The sequence below is a fragment of the Capricornis sumatraensis genome, chromosome 16 (genome assembly GCF_032405125.1).
Source record: "Capricornis sumatraensis isolate serow.1 chromosome 16, serow.2, whole genome shotgun sequence".
In the NCBI taxonomy this organism is placed as follows: Eukaryota; Metazoa; Chordata; class Mammalia; order Artiodactyla; family Bovidae; genus Capricornis; species Capricornis sumatraensis.
The window spans coordinates 56,919,756-56,931,361 of NC_091084.1; positions in this window are offsets into that span (position 1 = coordinate 56,919,756).

Genomic DNA, 11,606 nt, shown 5'->3' on the forward strand with positions numbered 1-11,606 from the left:
AGAAGTCTCTCCTCTTGCCTTCTAGCCCTTGCACAGACTATCAGAGTAATCTTTTGCAAACAGCAATTTCATCATGCCTTTCCCCTGGTAAACATCTTGCTTTAGCCCCCCCAGTGCCACAGGACAAAGCCTCAGTCACCTTTCTCTTCAGCCTAATCTTCTGCTCCCATGCCTGTTCCTCCGAAACGTCTACACTTCCTTGCTCTACTCCAGAACTACTGTAATACCACCGCAATCCTGTGTCATTTCAGGTCTGTGTGTCCGGACCTATGCTATTTCCTCTTCTTCAAATAATCCCCCAACATCTGAGAAACAGCTGCTGCTGCTGCTGCTGCTAAGTCGCTTCAGTCATGTCCGACTCTGTGCGACCTCATAGACGGCAGCCCACCAGGCTCCTCTGTCCCTGGGATTCTCCAGGCAAGAACACTGGAGTGGGTTGCCATGTCCTTCTCCAATGAATGAAGGTGAAGAGTGAAAGTGCCATGCCTCAAAACCCAGTGCTGACGAACACCTTCTCTGTGAGGGAGGAGATGGCTGACTGAATGAACACTCCCCATACTAGCCATACATCCACCCCACAATACTGGGCATTCACTGAGCACCAGAAACTCCCTCTAGGCAGCTGCTGCCCCAGCCAGATTCCTGAGGTTTCAGTCACCACTGTTGACATGCACTGTGTACATACCTTCCTCGTCTCCTAGCCCAGACCCCCCAAGGCCTGGGCTGCTGCTGATTGTCATCACTGAGTGCCCCTTCTCCCGTGCTCACACGTGGGAGCCCTGTAAATAAGCTGTGCTGTGTGCAGGGGAGAAGTCAAGTGAGAAATAGGGCCGGACAAGCGTGAAGGGCCGACCCAAGGCTGCCAGAGCCTCTTGCATCATATTTCAGAGTCCAAGGTCCTGCTGGTTAACAGCAAGAGATGTTTCAGCTTTGGTTATCCTGGGGCTCCTGCTCAGGCTTTGAGCGAGTGGTTCTCAGTGGGAAAGTCCTCAGGAAACTCCCTGCAGCCCCCCCAAATGCTGGGCTAATGAACAGGTCCTCCAGGCTGCTGACCGCCCAGCGCACGCAACATGCAGCTTTGTCATCATCAGAGTGGCAGGAAGTCAGTCAGTGCTGGCCCTGCTGTCAACTGTTCAGACCCTCAGTGTGCCCTTCTTCTCTTTAACAAAGCTTGCCAGTACCCGCTTTGTGCTTGGCACTGAGGAAAGAGAAATTAGTTGGTTCCTGCCCAGGAAAAGTGGCTTGTCTAGGGTAAAGGTAGTGGGCTCTGAGACAGTTCCCAGAACAAGAACATGTGCCTAAGACCCAAAGAACAGGTTCCTAAAGGAAGAAGGAGTCTGGTGCACTTCAGGAACTGAGAAGACAAGTGGGAAGTACTTGGAGATTATTTACAAGATCCCAAGGTGAACCTGGAGAGGCCATGCAAGGTGGAGGTAAGGGGAGGGGCACAGCCTTTTAAGCATAATAACAGCTCTGGTGGCTCAGGGTTAAAGAATTCGCCTGCCAATGCAGGAGAAGTGGGTTAGATCCCAGGGTCGGGCAGGTTTTGCTGGAGAAGGAAATGGCAACCCACTCAGCACTCCTGCCTGGGAAATGCTATGGACAGGGAAGCCTGGAGGCTACAGTCCAGGGCTACATGCAGTAACTCCTTTAATTGTCTCAACCACTTTAATCACTGTGATGATTATCCTGTGAGCCCGTGGAGCCAGGGTGTCTAACAGGGCAAAGAGATCAGATCTATATATGAGACATTGCTCTCTGGATCTGCTTTGGAGCACTGAAGCGGAGGTAGATATCAAGAGTAGATGTCAGAGTAGATATCAAGAGACCCATCAGGAGGCCCACACTGTTGGTCCTGGGGGTGGCTGTCAGGGTGGGGAGAAGGGGGCACACCTGAGAGCTGTTAAGGGGGGGGGACTGGTTAGCACTTACTCATTATCAGGACTCAGCCATGGCCTCCAACAAAGCTCCCCTCTTCCTCTAGGAGGGTTAGGGGCCGCCCCCTCCAGCTGGCCCATGCCTTACTTCCTGCTGATAGTCCCAATCTTAGGCAACACCAGACTCCAGGTCAATTTTACAAGCAGATCACAAATCACCAAACCATCTCGCTGCCACATGGCTAACAAGCCAACAAATTAATTCATCAAAAGCTGGGTCGTTCAAAGTTAATTCTCTAAATTTCCTGGCTTCTTTTAAAAACTATTTGTAGTTTTTATAGCCCTATTTATAGTTTTTAAAAACTATTTATAGTTTTTTTTGTAGCCCTATTTATATCAGTTAGTATTAGGTGGGATACACTTTTTGTTTGTATTAAGGAAAAAAATACTTATAAAATATGCAAAAGGTCTTCAAAAATGATACAACAAAACTTCTACACTCAAAAGCAGTTTTTAAAAATGAACGCTACCAAAAACAATTTTTATGTAAAAAAATGAACAACCCCCTGAGTGCCTCATCCCACCACCTTCCCTTTCATCCAGAGATAATCACATCCCCGAATGTTCTGCCTTTCTCCCTTGCTTTTCTTTACAACTAACTACATAATTGTATTTTTAAGAGTTTTCTTTCTCAGTTTTTTTGTGTGTTTTTTTAACTTTATATAAAAGGAATTAGGGTGCATATGTTTTCCTGTGACTTTTTTCATTCAATATTATGTTCCTGAGATTCATGCTTATTGATCCATAGAGTTCTAACTCATCATTTTCTTGGCTATGTCGCATTCTGTTTTCTGAATACATTATAATGTATGTATCCAGTGCATTGAAGGATACTTAAGATGGTTCCAATGTTTTCCCGATACACACAATGCTGCTAGGAACATCCTTGGGTGTGTCTCCTAGGGCACGTATGCTGTGGAATTGATGGAGTTCATTCTTTACACAATCTTACAAGGCATGTATAATTAGCCTCATTTTATAAAGTCATTGAGGTTCAGAAAATTTAAATGACTAAAGATAGGGCTCTAATAAGAGGTTCGAGGCTTGTACATGGTGACCCTCCTGTCTCTGAGAGGAGAAACCCAACCTCCCATTTCCTTAGCAAAGAGCTCCTCTCTGGTCAGCTTCTACTCCCTGCCCCTTCCCCCCACCCCCACCCCTTTCCTCACAGTATCCAATCAGTCCCTCCCTCCCAGCCTCATTCCTCCTTGTCCCCTTCCTGTCCTCCCCACTACAGTCCAGGTTTCAAACTGATGCTGACCATCCCCTGAATTAGAAACAAGAGCCAAGGACCTTATTTCCCACCTACTCTTCCCACCTTCCCTATCTCTCTGCCTCTTGCCCCCAAGCAGGCATCTCCCCTCCCGTTCTGACCACCCGCACCTCTGCCCTACTCTGAGAACCCTGAATACCCGGCCTAGGATGCAGCAGATTCCTCTACCAGATGGAGCTCTTTGAGTAAGGGCCTGGGTCTTTCATGTCTATTTCCACAGCACCTCCAGAGGATTTCTCTGAGCGATGTTTATTTAGCACCTTCTATTTCATGTTACTAGGGTTTCCCTGGTGGCTCAGACGGTAAAGAGTCTGCCTAAAATGTGGGAGGCCCAGGTTCGATCCCTGGGTCGGAAAGACCCCCTGGAGAAGGAAATGGCAACCCACTCCAGTCCTCTTGCCTGGAAAATCCCATGGGCAGAGGAGCCTGGTAGGCTACAGTCCATGGGGTCTCAAAGAGTCGGACACGACTGAAGGACTTCACTTCATGTTACTAAGGACCTGTTTTATTCTACTTTATCTTCTCTGGACCTTGTACAGAGTGAGAAACAAATATTTAATGAAAGGATTGATTTTCACTCAAAGCACTTCCTGTGCACTGCCTGGATTAATTTCAGTTAATGTTTACCGACCCGTTTTAAAGTACCAAATGCTGTGCAAAGCCCTCCTGCTCTGGGTGAGTCGAGCCATTCTCTTCATCTCATCTTTCCAGGCTCAAGCAGAAGTTCCTACCCTGCATCTGTATCAACCCTGCCTTGCTGGGAACAGTCTCCTCTGAGATATCCTCAAATTCTTTGTTGTTGATTAGTTGCTAAGGCCTGACTCTCTTGCAACACCATGGACTATATCCAACCAGGTTCCTCTGTCCATGGGATTTCCCAGGCAAGAATCCTGGAGTGTTGCCATTTCCTTTTCCAAGGGATCTTCCTGATCCAGGGATCAAACTCACATCTCCTGCTTTGCAGGTGGATCCTTTACCAGCTGAGCCACCTAGAAAGCCCATCCTAAAATTCCAGCCTCTAACCAAAAGCACTAACATTCCCACAACTTTTTCAAGTTTAAGCAGCCCTGTCAGCCCCATTTGGTCTGCTCAGCCATTCAGCGCTACAGGTTTCATGATCTCCATTTTGCAGATAAGAAAACCAAAGTTAAGAAATATCAAGTGACTCATCCTGGTCCACACAGAAAGTCTCCAGAATTGAATCCAGTTTTTCTAACTTGAGAGCCCTTGCCTTTCCACTATATTTAGCCATCTTTGCTATGAAACCTTCATCGAGGCAATGGAAAGTTGACATGATGGAGAGGTGTGATGGAAAAGATGCCAGCGTGGGGTAGGTCAGCCTTCGAGTTTGAGTTTGCGTTTGAGTTCCCTTGGTGGCTCAGCTGGTAAAGAATCTCCCTGCAATGCAGGAGATCTGGGTTGGATACCTGGGTTGGGAAGATCCCCTGGAGGAGGGACCAGCTACTCACTCCAGTATTCTGACTGGAGAATTCCATGGACTTACAGTCCGTGAGGTCACAAAGAGCTGGACATGACTGAGGCCACTTTCACTTTTCCATCATTTAGTAACTGTGTAATCTTAATCAAGTCACCAACCTCCCTAATTCTGACTGCATCATCTGCAAATGGGGCAGTAGCACCTACCTCACAAAATTACAAGGATTCAGTGAAAAAAAATGTGTATAAATTGGCTTACATGTAGCCAGGCTCAGTAAACCTTAGTCCCTTACCCGGCCCTTCCCCCAGTCTCTGTGACAAGTGAGCCAATACTCCAAGTTCTGAGGTCTTTAGTATGACTGCTCACCCACAGAAGATGGGGACACTGAGTTCAACACAAAGGACAAGTGCATATTAACTTCCTCACCCTTAGGTCCAGCTCTTTATGTTCTTCTGGTTGGTTGGTTGCCTTTTGAGACTTTTGAGAGCATACACGTTTGGGTTTGCCCACGGCTTTATGCATTGTGGTTTTGCTACAGTGCACAGTCTTAGCATTCCTCCTCCTATAATGAATACTTCACCCCACCCACCAGCTACCAAGCTACAAAGGAGTCTGTGGTTCCTTGAAGCCCACATCACCTTCAGGGGATTTATTTTGCAGCTGCTTTTCATCTCAGAAATTATTCCCTGCATCAGTCCATTTCTGAAGACTTTATCTAAGTGCCAGTTCATGTACCACACACCAGAAATAATGAGTATAATGAGTGAGGTTGGCAGACTAGGCATTTATATGTATGCAATGGCACTAAGTGCTTTATACACGTGATCTCATCTAATCTTGATAAAATGTTGGATGGGTAGTTACTCCATTTCAAAGATGAGAAAACCAAGGGTTATAAAGCCTTGGTGACCTGCTCAAGACTGCACTAGTTGCAGAACTATGGTTCAAAACCTTGTTTGATTTTGAAGCTCAGAGTTCTTTCCCAGCCTGAAGAATCTCCCAAGTCTCTTAGAAACTCAGAAACAAGCACCTCATTCATTGCAAATGTCCCTTTGGTTTTGATTATAAAAATTACTTCTGGGTGTTTCCCTGGTGGCATTTTGGCTATGGGTTGTTTTAAACTGAAGGCAATCAAGACCCAGCACTTAAGAAAAGCTTTTCACCTCTCCCTTACCTGCATAAAACCCTTTAGAAAGCAGGCATGTACTAAGAAGAGAGCTATTATCAGAGACAAGTATTTCATCTACAAGACATATCTGCATGGTAAAGCAAGCATTTGTTTGTTAAATATTTGCTCTCCTTACCTCTGTGAATTGCTTCTACCTGCCCCCACCACCACTTCTTTGAAGACCCAGATTCCTGTCCCTTTCCTTAGCTCAGGATGGTGGATATACCTCAATTGCCTAACTGCCTTTGAGTCCCATATATTTGCAAACATTTGTTTTTATTCCATTAATCTGCCTTTTTATTGTGGGGTTCTCAGCCAAGAACCTAGAAGGATAGAAGGAAATTTATTTTTCCTCCCCTACACCAGTTTTTTAAACCAATCAAAACGGGTGTTAATTGTTCAGTCATGTCCAACTCTTTGCTACATCCATGGGGTGTAGCCCTCCAGGCTCCTCTGTCCACAGAATTCTCCAGGCAAGAATACTGGAGTGGGTTGCCATTTCCTTCTTTCTCCAGGGAATCTTCCTGACCCAGGGATTGAACCCAGGTCTCCTGGATTGCAGGCGGATTCTTTGCCATCGAGCAACCAGGGAACATAGTGGAACATTTAGAAAATATAGCCAGTCATAAAAATCATTTCTAATCCCACTTTACACAGATACTTGTATCTGCCTTCCCCGCCCCACCTCCCCTGACCCACAGTCTAAGAATGGGCTTTTATTTACACAGACCATTTTTGTAACGTGCTCTTTTTCTCATATTACAATCTTAGGACACATTACTTTTCATGTCTATGAATATAGCTCTGATAATACTGTTTGAAGCTCAGATGGTTTCCAAGCCCTTTATATTTGGAGAATGCTGAGATGAACTTTCCTGAACTAGGATCTGCAGCATCCTGTCACAGCGGGAGGCAGCGACAGTGAAGGGCTCACTGCAGCACATGCTGGGCCCTGGGCTGCGGGCGCTGGGAACCTAGAGGCCAGGGGAGAGCCCCGTGCCGGAGGCGGGCCCGAGGCTGGGCCTGGGCCGGGGAGGCGTTGGTGTCCTCTGGTCTCCCTACCACCAGCAGTCTGGCATGGCTAGAGCTTCGGCGGTTCGTGGCTTGGACGGGTACCTGGTGGGGAATTTTGGTTCTCCTCTGGCTCTAAACTCCGTGGCACCAGCAGGCAGGTGTCCCCACTTGGGAGAGTTGCAAGACTATCCCAAGAGTGACCAGAGCTTGCTAGACTTCAGACGTCGGGCGCCCATGGCGTAGGTTAGTCACTTTGACGCTGAGGCCCCGAGGCTTACCAAGAGGCCTGGGGAGGCAGCCCTCATCAGTGAAGGTGGTGGATTGATCCAAGGGGACAGTTAGGATGTTTTGGACCCCACGGTCTCTATTCTCCGTGTTCTTGATGAAACCTTTAAAAAATATTGTAAAACAAGGCACTCACAAAAATAGAATCATATAACCAAGTACCAGTCACAGCTTAGAACTTTCCTGCATTTGTTTCAGCTGTCTTGTTCTTTAGGCAATGAAGCAATAATATATATAGCTAAATGTCTCTGTTCAATCCTGCCTGATTCCATTCTCTTCTCTCCCAACAGGTCACTGCCATCTTGAATTTGAGACTCACCAATTTATCAGCTCAATGTGTGTTTTTACACTTCTAGTACATATGTATTTATCCACAAAAACAGATGGCTTGTTTTGCATGTTTTAAGCTTTATATAAATGGTATTTTCCTGTAACTATTCCTGAATTTCCGATTTTCCCCCTTCAATTTTATGCTTTGAGATTCATTCAGTAGGACTCATGTATAATATTTCATTTTGTGATAATATTCCAATTCATTTAAATATCCTTCTGTTCAATAAACAATCACACAATGAACATTCTTGAATATGCCTCCTAATACCCAGGTGTGCTAATTTTTTAGGATATAGTCCTAGCAGTGCATTTGCTGAATCATGGTGTATGCACAGCTTCACTTTTGCTCTACCATACTCTCCAAAGTGGTAATAAATCATTTTACATTCTTACTAGCAACTGAACTGAACTAGCAATGTAAAGTTCATATTGTTCTATGTGGTTGCCAAACTTGATTTATTTTAATAAAGTCTTAAAAAGTTTCTTTTTTTTAACCAGGTTCAAATTTCACCTATTCCATTTTCTCTCAATACACCTAGTATGAATTATTTTGCCTCTCTAAGCCTGGATTTTCTTATCTGTAAAATGAGGATAATGATACTCATCTTGTTATAATGAGTAGGAGGACTGAATTAAAAAATGCATACTCAAATGCCTGGCTAAAATTTGATAGGTACTCTGCAAAGAACAGTAGTAGTAATAATAATATATGGTAAATTTGTATTGAGTTCTTGCTATGAATCAGGCATTGTCCTAAGTGCTTGAAGTTCATTATCTCAATTACTTGTAATAGCAACCATATGAGGTTGGTATAAGTACTAGCATAGTTTTTCAAGTGAGGGAGCCAAAGCGTATATAGTTAAAGCAAATATCTCAAAATCACAGAGATAGTAAGAGGCACTGCTGAGAATCACTGAAGGGGAATCATTCATTCATTTGCCTGACAGCAGTTTGTGCTACCCTGTAAATAGTAGTTGCTATTATTATTATTATGGCTTCCCTGGTCATTCAGATGATAAAGAATCTGCCTGCAATACAAGAGACCTGGGTTCAATCCCTGGGTAGGGAAGATCCCCTGGAGGAGGGCATGGCTACCCACTCCAGTATTCTTGCCTAGAGAATTCCATGGACAGAGGAGCCTGGTGGGCTGTAGTCCAGGGGGTTGCAAAGAGTCAGATAAGACTGAGCAACGTGACTAACACATGCGTACATTATATCCGTAAGTCAATGTAGGGGAGACAAAGGAGAAAAGGTTGGAGTGAGGTGACCTGCTTTGTTCCTGGCCCCATGCTCGGCACTAGGGATGCACTTTACTTGAGGTTGCCTGGAATGTGGTTCAGTGTTTCTTAAGATTTGGTTTCTGGACCATTTGTCTAACAATAATGCTTGCTGCTTCTTCAACATGCATATTCCCAGCTCTCTCCTCCTCAGAAATTTTGATTCTCTAAGTTTCTGGAAGAGCATTATGAGCAAAGAATTCTGACTTTCTTGTGAGTTTGAGAGCCACTGATCTTGCTAGTGAAAAAGACAAGTAATAAATGGCTACAATATAGAAAAATAATAGTTAAAAAGGGAGATCCTGCAAGATTTTCTGGAGGAAGTTTGATCTAAGCTGAGATCTCTTAGATAAGAAAAATTTAGTCATGGGCAGAAACGAAAGGGGAGATTCAAGCTGAAAGGAAAATGAGAGAAGTGGCTCTCTTAAAGAGTGCTGTATGCTGTGCTTTGTCATGTCCTACTCTTTGCCACCCCATGGACTATAGCCCGCCAGGCTTCTCTGTCCATGGGGATTCTTCAGGCAAGAATACTGGATTGGGTTGCTATGCCCCCCTCCGGGGGATCTTCCCAACCCAGGGACTGAACCCACGTCTCCCACATTGCAGGTGCATTCTTTACCTCTGAGCCACCAGGCAAGCTCAAGAATACTGGAGTGGGTAGTCCATCCCTTCTCCAAGGGATATTCCCGACCCAGGAACAAACCAGTGTCTCCTGCATTACAGGCAGATTCTTTACCAGCTCATTTAAAGTATTTTAGTGTGAGTGGGGTTCATAATGAAGCAATGAGGCTGCAGAAATGGGTAGAACAGCCCCAAAGGTCACAAAAAACCTTGTTGGTCACATCAGGGAGTTTAGATATTACCCTACAGGTAATGGGAAATTTATTTTTTAAGGAGAGGGCATCCATAGTTTTGAATTTAAGAAAGAACCCTATGGCAGACACCGTGTAAAGAATAGGCTGTGGGACTGGAACAGAGCAAGACTTTGCTCAGGGCAATCAGGAAAGGCACAGGCAGTAATAACTAGGACTGAAATAATGGCAGGGAGAGAAGGTGGGAAGTGGACAGACAGAAGAATCCATATTCTTCTGTCAATCCATCAAAACAAGATTTGATATGTCTGGATGGGGTTAAGAAGGAGTTAAGGGTTAGGAAGGGCTTCCCTTGTGGCTCAGAGGTTAAAGCGTCTGCCTACAATGTGGGAGACCTGGGTTCGATCCCTGGGTCGGGAAGATTCCCTGGAGAAGGAAATGGCAACCCACTCCGGTATTCTTGCCTGGAGGATCCCATTGATGGAGGAGCCTGGTGGGCTGCAGTCCACGGGGTTGCAAAGAGTCGGACACGACTGAGCAACTTCACATTCTTTCACTTTCACTAAGGGTTAGGAAAGAGTTAAGACTTTCTTTAGCAAACTGGGTCAATGGTTGTGAATTTCACCAAAGAAAAAGAAACGACGACAAGAAAAGAAACCAGTGTGGAGGGAAAATGACAAGATGGCTTCAGCACATAACGATTTTGAGATCCTTATGAAATCGTCCAGAAAATAGGTGAAAATCCTGCTAGTTACTCACTCAATATCCTCCTCTCCTTCTTCTCTCCTAACAAAAGCCAGCTTTGTTTGGGACAGTGAAGTGCCCAGTTAAAACATCCACCCTCCTAGACTCTTGCTAGTCTTCCTAGACTCTTTATGGTTGGTCATGTGATTCAGGTTTGACCAAAAAGCTCTAAGTGAACATTGTTGAGTGAAGGTTCTGGAAAAACTATTGTTTTCTTGATAACAGTGTATGGGCCAAGCTGATATTTGCCTTTCACCCTCGTCCTTCCTTCTCCCTGCCTAAACCGACTGTGATGCTTGGACAAGATACAACCACTTTGTGACCACGGTGATGAAGGCTCTGTGCTAAGGGAGACAGAGGAGAAAGACAGGAGGGTTTGGACTTTGTAGAGCTATTGTATGGCCCTGGGCTGTATACCATCTGAGAAAAATAAACCCTAACTTAGTTAAGCCCCCAGGATTGGTTTTTTGTCACCTGCAGCAAAACATGAATCTTAATATGATTCAAGGACTAAGGCTCTGGAGATAGATCTGGGTCAGCATCTGGATGGTAACTGACAGTATTTGGGTAGATACAAGAAAATTAGGCGCCCAGGTAGGCACAAATGTAAAAGAGATTCTTATAAGTTAAAGGACTGAGAGAGCTCAGTTTGTGGGCAATGTTGAAAGGAGGCATTCCTGTTCACAGTTCATACCCTCATTCAAAACAAAACAATCAATTTAGGGCTATTCAATTCTTCTCAATCCAACTACTAAGTATTATCAATACTTCCTGATGGCTCAGAGGTTAAAGTGTCTGCCTGGAATGCGGGAGACCCAGGTTTGATCCCTGGGTCAGGAAGATCCCCTGGAGAAGGAAATGGCAACCCACTCCAGTACTCTTGCCTGGAGAATCCCATGAAGGGAGGAGCCTGGTAGGCTACTAGTCCATGGGGTTGCAAAGAGTTGGACACGACTGAGCAACTTCACTCACTTCACTCACTCACTCAATAATAGTATTAAGAAATTCTATTCTGTAACAACTTTCAAGGTGCTTAAGCAAAGGCTGATGACGCTGGTCATAAGTGTGGTGACTTCCTTCCCTGGGAGTGGCATGTTTGGGGCTCAGGAATGGACTTGGGTAGATACAAGAAACCTCCATTGTCCTGTTTTCCCTGGAGCAAGTCCCCCTGGAATTCCTTCTGGGAAGGTTGGAGCGAGGATGGCTGGCCCAGGGGCTGTGTTGCAATTTAACTGGATTGTCCTATCTTTGGTCAAGATTATTTGCCACAGCCTCCTAATTGATTTTGAGGCCAAACAGGTTAATTTCCTGATTTCTCTCTTCTC